Here is a 12,126-nt window from a genome sequence, read left to right on the forward strand (position 1 = left end):
TGGAACTGCAAATGCTGGAATCTCAAAGAATTTCCTGAAAATGAAAATTTTCAGGAGGAATTTATATTCTAATTCTTCGAGAACTGCCCGGAAGAGAATTCCTGAATGTGGTATTTAGTTGTTTGAAGTTGTCTAAAGTTGTTTTAGGTATTTCAACCCGCAGATCCGGCAAGGCAAGCTGCCTCAGGAGTTTCAGGAACTGGCTAAAAAAAACTATCAGCCCAACGTCGAATCCAGACGATTTTGTATTCTGCTGAGCAAGCGCTACATCACTGACTATCCAGCTGTTTTTAAAGCGAAGAAATTTTGATTTAACTCAATGGAAAATCAATATTCCATTGATATGTCGTACGAAATATCACAATGAATTGAAACCTGTTTAAGAAAATTCTAACGAAACGGGAAACATAAACAAAACAGAAGTCATCGTTGATTATTTATGATTCTATCATTCTCATACGCACACTTTCTCATCACAGTGCATAGCGAAAAGTGGCTGCGTACTTAATACCGGTTTGGTGCTTACCGTACGAGGTATTAAATTTAATCCTGGATTTTCTTAAATCCGTATTAAATCTAGTATTATCCTCGTTGGAGCTTACCGCCATTAGAGTCCCTCGCTGGCACTCGGACGATGATCAGCCGCCCATAACATGGAGAACAGACGCTGTTGTGAGCCGATCCTGACATGGAGAACAGACGCTCAGTAAGATTTGCACATCCGGAGAGAAGCAAACCCCCCCTTCCCTGTCAGCATACAACCATAGTTCCCACCGGGGTTGGTTACCCGATCTTCCCTAATAGTACGTTCAGATTATGAGCTATATCACTTGATATAGAGCATCTTGACATCAATGTTTGTACATCTAGTTTTCCCTGGAAATAATGCATATGACATCTCATGTCAAGATTCGCTATATCAAGTGATATAGCTCATAATCTGAACGTACTATAAGGTTGCTCGTATCCCGGCCAGCACCACGGGGAGGTAGGGATATGAGTTGCTGGGTAAGAGGCTAAGGACCGCAAGATGGGGTCTATTTTATTCCTTCAGGTACGCAAAGTACGCTTTATCCAGTATTTGCCGTGCCGGACACGTAAGTTTCACCTGAATTTTTAGAAGCATTTTCAGTAACGTGTGCACGTAAAATGTACCTGAAAATTCAGGTGGAAACAACGTTTAGATTATTTGGAGTGTATGAATGTTATTAGCTTTTTGATATGGGATCATTCATTAGGTGGCATGATGAAGAGTATAAGTATTTTCGAATGGTTTTTTTGCCATAACATACATATAAGGTTATTTTTTTTACGTTTGACCATTTGACCGTTTCGCGAATTTACATAAAATTTCATGTTCAGGCATCCCTGAATTGTTATTTATATTTTATCCCATTTTTTTGGACTTCTCTTGCAGTAGTAGTAGGTGGTAGTAGTTAGGGATCCTATAGTGTATAAATAATGTAGGATCCCTAGTAGTACTTAGTTATAAACAACAAGGGCCTCATACGCCTGTCACTGGCGAACAAAGCTCGTGTACTCTGCATCGTTCTAAAACCAGTGTTAGGGCGCAATCGTTAATGCGAACATTTTATATTTAGTTAGTTACCGCAAATAAATTCTTTTTCGAGTCCCTTCAATCAAGCAGGTATCTCAAGCATACCACATAGTTATGTTGATGCATGATTGAGTGTTTAATTTTGATAAAATATCGAAAACAAAAGTGTGCATAAAAATTCTCCCGCCATAACAAAAAGGACGTTATGCGTTACAGATGGGGGTAGGTAGTAAAGGAAATGTTACAAACAAGTCACAGAAGGGTGGGTGGGGGTTCAAATCTGTGTTTATTCGCGTTATGAAATTTGTGAATGAGCCCAAAGGACTCTCTTGTGACTAGGGATCCTACATGCAGAGATATGCGAAAGCGGCCATCTTGAGCCAATCGAGCATTGAGAGCTGTCAGAATCTGAGCCAAATGAACATTGTTATTGTAGCGGATTGAAAGGTATTGCGATTATAATGAAAAAGATTTTACGAAAAGTTTTGTCAAATAAACAATTTGTTTTACACTGGCTAGTTCAAGTAGTCTAGTTCATGCATGGTACTTTGTCCATTTGTTCATTTACCACTCGCTATAGGTGAATCCACATAAAGGTTATTAGTTAATAACGGTTATGTGTGTTTCCACATACATGCTATGCGAATTCACATAGCCGTTATGTGGGAAATGCTAAAGTCAAAATTTATGTGTGCCACACATAATGGATATGATTGGATTTTTGTCAGTGTACACTTTTATTTTAGTGATAATGTACTGTTGGACGTTATAGCCTATTCAGATTACGCCAATAATGACATAATAATTGGCGTTTCAGGATAAATACGCTTTATGATGTCATTATTTACGTAATATTCCATACATTTTGCGCTGTCAAAAGATACCCGCTAAAAAGAGTCATAAAGAATTTATTACGAACAATTATTACGAGAGAGCTTTCGTTCTAACTGGAATGCAGGGAGAAATTCAACAAAACAAAACTGACAAGCGTTACGCTCTCTTTGCCAGAGAGAAAATTCTCTCTGTTTTCATTTCGTTTCGTAGTTGACAGTCATGCTCTTTCTGTCGCAGCAGGGTCGAATGCATGTTAGATGGAAATCTTCTGAGCGCTGAATAATAACTCGGATTGTGATTATTTTGTGGAAAGCATTTTATATGATGAAAAATAATGATGATAATTATTTATTCTCCACTTATTTAACATGAATTGTTTAAAAACAGATGCTCTCTAGAATTAACATGAAGTATTTAACTTAAACCTAGATTTAATAGAACAAATCGAATAAATTTTCAAAGTTCAAGGGCCAATGCGGAAGACAATTTAAAACGTAGGAATGGTTGTAAAACGAATATATTTGATGAATAAACATGATTTCATAAATTGTTTCAATTCTGCTCCTTGAATGGCTTAATATACTTTGGATTTCAACATTTTTCACGTGGGACAACTGTACGATTTGAATGGGATGTATATATAAAGTAGAATAACCTTAAATAAAACATGGATTGGTAATGCATTAATTCATCCAAAATCTAGTTTAAATTATATCACATTCACACGATTCGATTTTGTTAGAAGCTGTATCATTGATTGTCGAGTAGAACGCAATGTTTCAGTTTCCATTTTTGAAAAAAAAAATAAATTGCTGAGTTGCCCTTCATACATGGAGATACTGGTGGAAATACATTTTAGTTCGATAATATTTCTTGAAAATCCGTTCGATCATAGTACAGAATCAAAATACTTTTTAAACTTAAAAATAAATTGAGGAATAGTCTGATTCCCCGAAGAACGGCGCACCCAACTAATGAATGTAGCTTCGCTCATTATGCTTAATGAGAGCTTCAAATATTCTTCGAAAATCCCTTTTCATATTTTTTTTTATATTTTTTTCGTAGAAACTTTGTTCAGAAAAAAATGTTCGATTGTCGCCACACAAATGCTTGATTTCGCAAATTAAATTTAAAAACTCTTATTGAATTCAACCCTGTATTAGCGTGCAAATGAGGAAACATGGAAACGTCAAGATATATTATCTTGCTGCAGTCTGAACACCTCGTAATAGCCTATTCAGATTGGGCTATTTATGACTTTGTTAAGTGAGAGGGTATCCAATTATTACGAGGTGTTCAGACTGCAGCAAGATAATATATCTTGACGTTTCCATGTTTCCTCATTTTCCTCAATTTTTTTACGTGTAATTGGATACCCTCTCACTTAACAAAGTCATAAATAGCCCAATCTGAATAGGCTATTAGAGTAAAATCAGCAGTGATTCAAATCGTTCGGGGCTGTCAGTTTGAATATGAATCTGAAACATTAATTTTCCCAGCAGCTGTTCTAGATTCAGTTTTATACCAGTCAACTGTCAAAAAATAAAACTGGTATAACGCTCCGTTCTATTTTCTGCAGATTTGAACCACGATTGAATCACGAGATTCAAATATTTTTCAATTGTTTTGGTGTATGGATGCGTCATTTTATCTACGGATCAATCCACTTTGCAATTCCGGCGGCTTTCTTGGCAGTAACATAATGATTTCAATTAATTGAAAATTTGAAAAACATGAATAGAACACTGCTGGGGAAACCAGCGAGTTTGTTCTATTTTGCTCCAGATTCAAACTAGAATAGTGGTCGAAAATTTAGAATGAAACTGAATCACTCCTGATTTCACCCTTAGATAACGAAATCTGAAAATGCCATTATACGTAAAGTCATGTTCGAGCTCCAACATTTTGCGCCACGGCAAGTGCTGGCAGCGTTTGTTTATGAAAGTAACAGCGTTGCTAAATCGTCTGGAAAAGTATTCGCACATCTCTTAATATAGGATACCTACTTGTGACTTTTGTCCTTATTCACGATTGGCGCTTTGATGTTGCATTAAGAAGAAGAAGCAGAAAGATGATAATCAAAAAAATCTCCACGGGAAACCATACGAAGAAGTTTTTAAAACTCTTCTCAAAAATTCTAAAAGCAATTTAATTAAAAACTGTTAGCAGTACGGGGTAAGCAGTACGTGGAGATTATTTCGATTATCATCTTTCTGCTTCTTCTTCTTCATCGCAACATCAAAGCGCCAAAACATCTCCACGGAAACCATACGAAGAAGTTTTTAAAACTCTTCCCAAAAATTCTAGAAGCAATTGAATTAAAAACAGTAAGCAGTACGGGGTTGGACTTTTCTTCTACTGTATAATAAACACAATATTTCTATTCGCAATTTTATTTTGTGATAAGGCCAGTATCGACTTAAAAAGTAGAGAGGTTACGGAATTTTGTTCAATATTACCACGAGGAATTTTGACAACTGATCTGCATGGAGCAAATTGTCACTTTTACTTACGGAATAATCGAGCAGAATATTTTTCCGAAAGTAAAGTGACAGCTCCCATTACTTTGCGTGGGAACCTTACAAATGCCAATTTTGTTTTTTGTTCTTTTCATGTGGATACTGCTGTAAAGCAGACCCCACACGACGGAAAAAGTTTGACAAACTCTTGATTATTGAAGAAAAAGATTGATGGTGTGAGTGCGAACCCAATATATTAAAGTAAATATTGATGGAAATCAGAAAAGTTTTATATTGTTTTCAATATTTCTCATCTCCTCCCGAAGTTTGCCCACAGGAGTCGACGATGGTTGAGTGTTTGCGAGTTGTGTGAGTTATACCGCTATTTGATTCGTCGTAGTTCAAAAAAAGTTTGATTTTTTCTTTAGCTTTGGCCATTCCATGCCATCAGTGACAATATTAAAGAAAAGTTTGATGGAAGGTTTGATGAAAAAAGTATTGTCAATATATGCCTCGTGTGGGGTCTGCTTAAGAATTTTGTTTCGATTCTTTACTTTCCCGATTCAGTGAACGGAATTTAACATGTGATTGAGATAGAAAAAGAAATTTCTTTTGAACCAACCTAAATTAAGGCCAGTATCGACTTAAAAAGTAGAGAGGTTACGGAATTTTGTTTTATATTACCAAGAGGTATTTAGACAACTGATCTGCATGGAGCAAATTGTCACTTTTACTTAAAAGCCAGTAAATATCGACCTAGGATAGGATGTGACAAGTAGTCAGTAAAAATCGTACCGATTTGCTGTCACAATCGTACCGGTTGCTGATTGGTTGAAAATGACAATCGATTACTTCGATTGCTAGCGGCGCGTTTTCCGTAGGGCAGCATGTTGTTAGTTTGGCCGTGTTGCAGGTTTTTAAAGTTGATATTAAGCAAAATACGTAAATTTTTGAGTTCCAGTTTTTTGGTAAGAAATAAATTTATATTGAACTGCAAACGCCATATAAATTATTCTCAAGGGTTGTAAGGTTTAAAACTGTTGATTTTAAGCATTATCATTCACCTTTCTGTCATTTTCGATCTCAAAGTCATTTTTTCAGTAGCGAAAGCTTCTCTCTGTTAGTCTTTCACTTCTCTTACATAAATAGTGGATGGAACGGGAAGAAAAACATCAAATTTTGATACATGATATTCAAAAGATTTTGTACCAAATTACTTTGGCTGCACTGGCGATCACCTCGTCAGAGCAACCGACTAAAAAACAACAAGGCAGTCTCAATTGAGTTGTCACATCCTATCCTAGATATCGACTTGAAAAGTAGAGACCCGAATAGAAATAAATTGTACGCCGAATAGTTGGTATTTTTAGTTTTCCATTTGGCTTATAATCATCATATACTGTATGATACATGTACATTTATATGATTAACAAAACTAACAACCCAATCGTATAAAATTTTTAACGGATCATACATGCTGTAGTAAGGATTACCCGCTATAATTTTATTGTAAAGGTATCTTATCGTAAATGATTTCGATAGCTATTTCCCAACATAAAAATTAAGTGTTTTCTTTTACAGTGTATTAGTGACAATTCTTTCGACAACAGTATTTGGACCAACCGCCATTGAAACTTTTTTCTAAAAGTCGGCGGCAATGTGAATTCAAAAAGTAAAAAGTTTATTCGCCGAAAACAAAACAATATTAGGATCAAAATGCAAGTAAGTGGAAACTTAATTATAGGAAAAAAGGTGATATATATATATATTGATCGTTTATTCTCTTAAAGGACCGAGGTATACACCAATGAATTCGGAGATTCAACTGCGAATTACAAAAAAGCTTTCAAAGGTGAGAATAATCTATGATGTACTTTCTTTAATGTATGTAAAAGACCTACTATCGATCCAATAATTGAACAGTGTTGCAACTGGCCATACCATTATGGATACAATAATCCCCCTAGCACAAACTAGCAAGTTTTTTTTTCGCATGGCGGCAGAACCAACCGCAATGCCCTTTCAATCGACCTTTTATTGCTTAATCGAGTTTATTCATTTAATGCCAGTTTAAAAAAACATCTTTTTAGTGCCTCAAACTATTATTAAAATTAAAAGCAAAATCCCAGATTATTCCACTATTATTGGCTTATTTTATAGGAATATGCAGCCCCGTTGAAACATGCGAAGAGTAACTGATGGGAGAGCAGCATATCTTCTGGACATGGACAAAGCGTCTCATCATACAAACATCGTTTGAAAGGGATTTGTGCTCATCTATTGTATTATGAACTGAAAATAAAAACTATAGCAATCGTAGCAGCAATCATAGTGTCTTTTAACTATCATATCATGTATCGTAGTTTGTAAAATATAATTATACATATTGTGATACTGCTATCGTACAATTAAATGTTTATTGAACACCTTTCAATTTGGATTAATCATGGAATCTTTATTTGTATTTACAAAAATCTTTCTATCGATCTTCTTTGTTGAATACAATTATAATCCGTATCATCTCATGACAACAAAATTATGATAAACTAATGATATCTGGTAAAATTGCTTGTCGAAAATATATGGAAAAATTAACCTTTTGAATGGTAACGATACTTAACAACCCATTCAGTGTATCGTCCGAAATGGAATTATTATAAAGGCAATCATAAAAATTGTTCATGGTGTAATTATCGTACGATATTTTTATGATTCCGTTAAAATTAAATTACAATTCTCTATGATCAAAAAATGATAACTAGAAAAATAGTTGAATAATATAATTCTATTCTATTCAACCTCGAGGTTACGGAATTTTGTTCAATATTACCAAGCGGAATTTTGACAACTGATCTGCATGGAGCAAAATGTTACTTGTACTTACGGAATAATCGAGCAGAATATTTTTCCGAAAGTAAAATGACAGCTCCCATTACTTTGCGTGGGAACCTTACAAATTTCAATTTTATTTTTTGTTCTTATCAGGTGGATACTGTTGAAAGAATTTTGTTTCGATTCTTTACTTTTCCGATTCAGTAAACGGAATTTAACATGTGATTGAGATAGAAAAAGAAATTTCTTTTAAACACGATACCAACCTTAAGGAATAATCGAGCAGAATATTTTTCCGAAAGTAAAGCGACAGCTCCATATTACTTTGCGTGGGAACCTTACAAATGCCAATTTTGTTTTTTGTTCTTTTCGTGTGGATACTGTTGTCAATCTGACAGCCCAAACGATTTGAATCACTGCTGATTTTACTCTAAGAATTTTGTTTTCTCACAATCCAAACGTTAAACCTAACTTCGGAAGTGGTGCGCTGTTTTCATTTGGTGATGTGCTATACAGCGCACCACTTCCGAAATTAGGTTTATCGTATAGATAGTGGAATATATAGATGAGCGAAGATAAATCCTCTGTCTCCAAACGAACTGTCAAACGTGTCTCCAAACGAGCATGACGTCACGATTTCAATGGAAATGTTAAGGGCTGTGACGTCATATGCGCGCGTGCACGGTCAAAAAAATCGACTCAGCCATGCTTTCGCTCATCTATAGATAGTGGAATATATAGATGAGCGAAGATAAATCCTCTGTCTCCAAACGAACTGTCAAACATGTCTCCAAACGAGCATGACGTCACGATTTCAATGGAAATGTTAAGGGCTGTGACGTCATATGCGCGCGTGCACGGTCAAAAAAATCGACTCAGCCTTGCTTTCGCTCATCTATTGATTCTACTATCTATAGGTTTAACGTATGGGTTGTGAGAAAAATCCAATTTCGATAGCGGCTATAATTCGGTTTTCTACTGAATTTATAATATATAAAAGAAGAAAAATGGTAAATAAACCATCAACCAATTATTACACTTAATTTTTTTACCGGGATATCAGCGAAATGTTGAACTTTTACCGAGATTCGCACAGCCGTGCCCCAGCAAACATGTTTTTTACCGAGATTTCTGTCAAAATTGCTGAAAATCAGCAAATATTTTGCCGAAAATCAGCTAACAAACGTCATTTTTGCTGAAATATCAGTTTTTCATTTTGCTGGCGCACGGCTGTGCGGATTTTTGCCGAGCTGCAGAAATAAAAACTAAGTGTGTAGTTTGTTTCAACCAATGAAATGGTTGGTTCAAATCTGTTTTTGTTAATTCCAAACTATTTATTTTAATTAGTTTGAAACAACCTAAATCGATGTTTATTCCAGCAGCTGTCAAATGCAACAACTAATATTTTGGTTATTTCAAATCAAAAATTGGTTGAACTGGAATGACGGATCTACAAAAAATCAATGTTGAATTCTAGTTGGTTTTGTTTGTGCCTAAATCAACCAAAAAATTGTTTGAAATAAACTAAAATTTGGTTGTGTTTACCATATTTTTTTCTCCGTGTTATGAAAACTTCTTCGTATGGTTTCCGTGGAGATTTTTTCGATTAAAATCTAGAGAAATATTTCATATGGTCCTATCTAACAAAAGTAAACAAATCGAGTTGTTAGTTTATTAACATTACTTACCTTTTAAATTTTATGTTAAATTTGAATCAGATCGATTTTTACTTTTTTTTTACTAAAAAATTATAATAGTGCAAAACGGCCAATCTGACTTTTCAAAAATATCGCACAGATCTGTCGACTGGCCGTTTTGCAATGTGACAGTCCAATCTGATATTTACCAAAACATTGTCAAATTATCAGATTGGACCTTCGGTTGTCCATCGGTTTAATTATTAATTTTAAAGATTTAAATTTATTTCTAAGGTATATATCCGATCTGATATCTGACACGAAAGACACGCTGTTAAGGTAAGTGTGTACAAGCATAATTTTAAGTAGTTATGTTATATTAAGCAAACAAATTACAGGACCCGCTTCAGAAACAGTAAACAGGTCATCAACAATCGGATCCCACCAAAGGGAAGCCTACGGAAGGGTAGCACCCCCCCGGGGACGAGTTCGGCAGCACAGAAGGGAATGTTAACTCCGGAGAAAAATTGGACTGGTTCTGGAAAAAGAAAATGATATCGCGGTACGTCAAGATGAAGGAAAGTTTGAAGAAACGCTGTGAAGATATGGATGAAGCGACGAGCGCACTGCGGGTGATCAATCCGGTGGCCCTGCTGGACAAGAAAGCCAATATCGAGCGAGTGTTGCTCGAGGGCGAGAATGACTTCCAGTTTTGCCCGAGGGAAATGTAACCGGATTTGAAAAACAAGGCATTTGACAAGGTACGATGAATTAAATTCGGGTTGAATGCGGGTTTATAAATAAAAATATATCTTTAAATTTCAGAGCTGAGTGGGACCAAATTCGAAGGACTATGGGAAAACCAAGATGTTGTTCGGTAGCCGTTTTAGAGGAGGAACGTCGTGAGTTGGAACGCAAGCGGCGTAAGATTAAGCTACTGCAGTCCAAGCAATCAGAAGAGCTTTCTTTTGTTCGGAATCTTCCCAATGATATTCCTCAACAGCTTTCGGTAGGCACTAAGGTGACGGCTCCTTTGCGTTCTCCTCAGGATGGTCTGTTAACGTAAACCATAGAGGCGATTGATGTGATGTCCAGTTAATATCGGGTGTGTTTCGATCGACCCGATTTGAATGCCCTTTACGATTCCAGACTTCGAGATTATAGCCAATGATAATCCGGAAAAGATTGCTCTGTACTCTATCACGAAAGACTTCCGACATAAGTATCAGAATGCTTCACTCTATGTCGCTTCACCTGCCGTAAAAACCTCATCACTGGTATCGCTGGCGATCCTTTGTTTGCGAGGTAACAGTTATTCGAAGATTTCCGGTATGCCCGAGATCAATATGCTTTTCTCGAAATATAACATTCCCGGATAAGTTACTTTGGTGATTATTCGAACAAATAAAGTATCCGTCGTCCCGATGCCACTGCTGGCGGGCGGAAAAGTCGGAAACCCCGGTTCGACATTACTCCGAAATTTTCACCTTTTTTTATCTCTAAGGATGTGGATTCAAAAATGGAAGGTGTATACACAGTATTAGCTGCTATAATGCAAGACGGGACTGCCCTGCAACAGACGGGATACTCTGTTAGATGTTAAATGTATGTATTCAAGTATCAGATCCTATCAGCAAAGCTATCAATGTCCTGTACATGACGCGATTTCTTGTCGAAATACATACACCGATCCAATATGCAACAAGTTAATGTTGAAGAATATGAATATTCGCTGAATTACGCATGATCCTCTGTACTATCCACCTAAAACTAGCTTTCTTTTTCAAAGTTTGAGTAATTTTCATTCAAGGTCCTATGTGAATTTGATTTAAGTAAAATGTCCAATATAACAGGTCCCATCTGATTGTTCTAATGCAAAGGGTCCGAAGTATTCTGCGCGAGCGTGGTTCAGAGGTGAGGACTTAAGTCGAGGCTTCATTCGCACGATGTCGAGGCTTATGTCCAATCACTATTCACTAAACACACATCTCTACAGAATAAACCTGGTCGAGAGCAACCTATGTAGGTGCGGAGCCGGTTACGATGACATCGATCATGTAGTTTGGTATTGCTCGGAAAATGACGCCTCCAGAGAGCAACTATTGGATACCCTTGTGGCCCGAGGTAAACAACCCTTCCGGGATATAAGAGGTGTTTTGGGAGATCGCGATGTGATATATATGCAGGCCATCTATGCCTTCCTTTGCTTGGCTGACATCAAAGTTTAATGCCTATATTCTTCTCTTTCTCAGTTTTTTTTCTTGTCCGATTCTGTTTCTCTGTATCATGTACCCCGAAGCTCTGGCCATCCGGAAGATGCTCCCTGACGAACCAAAATCGAGCACGACGCCACGCAAAATCGTTTTCAACGTTCAACGTCAAACGCCCGGATGAGCAGCTGAAATAACCTAAACCCAAATCCCTACCCCGTCCGTCCTGTATTAAGTTTTTTAACCTTGAGTCGCCACGAGTATTATGGTCTATGTCCCCTCCCAACTAACTGTTAAGATAAGATGATATACCATGTAAAAATATCATACTTGAGAATTGCGGCTCCGCAAAGTGTCACACACGACTGAGCCTACCAAATAAATGAACTGGTATAAAAAAGATATAAAGGGTCCGAAGTAACAAAAGTATCTTAAAATCCAAGAAAAATGACCTGTACTAGAAAACCATAACTTGTATTCAGTTCTACGACTATTATTTTGGCTGCCAACGATTTAAAAATCGTTGAACGGAGTTGGAATTTTAATTCAGATTTATTTTCGTCTGGCAAATATTGCATCCCATATTTCTCAGATTA

At 36.5% G+C, this 12,126-nt stretch overlaps 2 long non-coding RNA genes across 2 annotated transcripts; both read left to right on the forward strand.

Annotated features, from left to right (window-relative positions):
- The first annotated feature begins 6,436 nt into the window (after positions 1-6,436).
- On the forward strand, positions 6,437-7,195 carry LOC134202084 (uncharacterized). The gene is made up of 3 exons (XR_009977133.1): positions 6,437-6,573; positions 6,642-6,703; positions 7,012-7,195. It is a non-coding gene; the product is annotated as an uncharacterized LOC134202084 (long non-coding RNA).
- Positions 7,196-9,512: 2,317 nt separating this feature from the next.
- LOC134202083 (uncharacterized) lies at positions 9,513-11,149 on the forward strand. The gene is made up of 3 exons (XR_009977132.1): positions 9,513-9,659; positions 9,719-10,081; positions 10,146-11,149. It is a non-coding gene; the product is annotated as an uncharacterized LOC134202083 (long non-coding RNA).
- The last annotated feature ends 977 nt before the right edge of the window (positions 11,150-12,126 follow it).

The sequence above is a fragment of the Armigeres subalbatus genome, unplaced genomic scaffold (genome assembly GCF_024139115.2).
Source record: "Armigeres subalbatus isolate Guangzhou_Male unplaced genomic scaffold, GZ_Asu_2 Contig1, whole genome shotgun sequence".
Lineage (NCBI taxonomy): Eukaryota > Metazoa > Arthropoda > Insecta > Diptera > Culicidae > Armigeres > Armigeres subalbatus.